Below are 1,557 nucleotides of genomic sequence, written 5' to 3' on the forward strand. Positions count from 1 at the left end.
CTGGGCTCGACGGGCCGGCGCGTGGAGGGAGGCGGCGGCGAACGGGGAGGCGCCACGTGGCGGGTGGACGGCGGGGCGGACAATGTCTGGCTGCGGAATTTTGTCCGGCGCGGCGCGGATCTAGGGTTAGGGGGGAGAGGATCCGGGAAAATGGAATGGGGGTGTATATATAGGCATATGAGGAGCTAGGAGAGTCCAAATGAGGTGCGGTTTTCGGCCACGCGATCGTGATCGAACGCTCTAGGACATGGAGCAGAGTTTGGTGGGTTTTGGGCCAAATTGGAGGGGTGTTGGGCTGCAACACACACGAGGCCTTTTCGGTCCCTCGGTTAACCGTTGGAGTATCAAACGAAGTCCAAATGATACGAAACTTGACAGGCGGTCTACCGGTAGTAAACCAAGGCCGCTTGGCAAGTCTCGGTCCAATCCGGAAATGTTTAATCCCCACACACGAAAGAAAGCTAGAAATGGCCACCGGAGGAGAACGAAGCGCCGGAATGCAAAACGGATAACGGGGAAAATGCTCGAATGCATGAGACGAACACGTATGCAAATGCAATGCACATGATGACATGATATGAGATGCATGACAATGACAACAACACACGGAGACAAAAACCCGAACCCGAGAAAATAAAATAACTTAATGCCGGAAACGGCAAGAGTTGGAGTACAAATAGGGAAAGTTACATCCGGGGTGTTACACATAGTCCGACTACGGACAACCAAAAGAAAAGAAGATAAACCCAACAGCTAGATCCCCGATCGTCCCAACTGGGCTCCACTCCTGATCATCAGAAAACGACACATAGTAACGACCAAAGTCCTCATCGAACTCCTACTTGAGTTTGGTAACATCACCTGTACTGGTATCATCGGCACCTGCAACTATTTTGGTAGTATCTGTGAGTCACGAGGACTCAACAATCTCAAAATTTGTGAGATCAAGACTATTTAAGCTTATGGGTAGGATAAGGTAATAAGGTGGAGCTGCAGCAAGCACGAAGCAAATATGGTGGCTAATATACGCAAATAAGAGTAAGATGAGAAGCTACTCAATGGTCATGAAGCTAAAAGTGATTAAGAAGTGATCCCGAAACTACTAAAATTCAAACATAACCCAAACCGTGTTCACTTCCCGAACTCCGCCGAAAAGAGACCATCACGGTTATACACACGGTTGATTCATTTTAATTAAGTCAAGTGTCAAGTTTTCTACAATCGGATATTAACAAATTCCCATCTGCCACATAACCGCAGGCACAACTCTCGAAAGTTTATACCCTGTAGGGGTGTCCCAATGATCAACGAAGGATATTCCTTCTCCCGGAACAACCTGATCAGACTCGGAATCCTGGTTAGAAGACATTTCGACAATGGTAAAACAAGACCAACAAGACTACCCGAATGTGCCGACAAATCCTGATAGGAGCTGCACATATCTCGTCCTCAGGGCACACCGGATGGGTAAGACGTCGGGTTGGCATAGACCTTGGTTTCCAAGGGGTGCCGGACATCGCCCAGTTCGGACCAACACTCGGAGGAGCACTAGCCCGA

This window comes from Triticum dicoccoides, chromosome 5A (assembly GCF_002162155.2).
Source record: "Triticum dicoccoides isolate Atlit2015 ecotype Zavitan chromosome 5A, WEW_v2.0, whole genome shotgun sequence".
Classification (NCBI taxonomy): Eukaryota; Viridiplantae; Streptophyta; class Magnoliopsida; order Poales; family Poaceae; genus Triticum; species Triticum dicoccoides.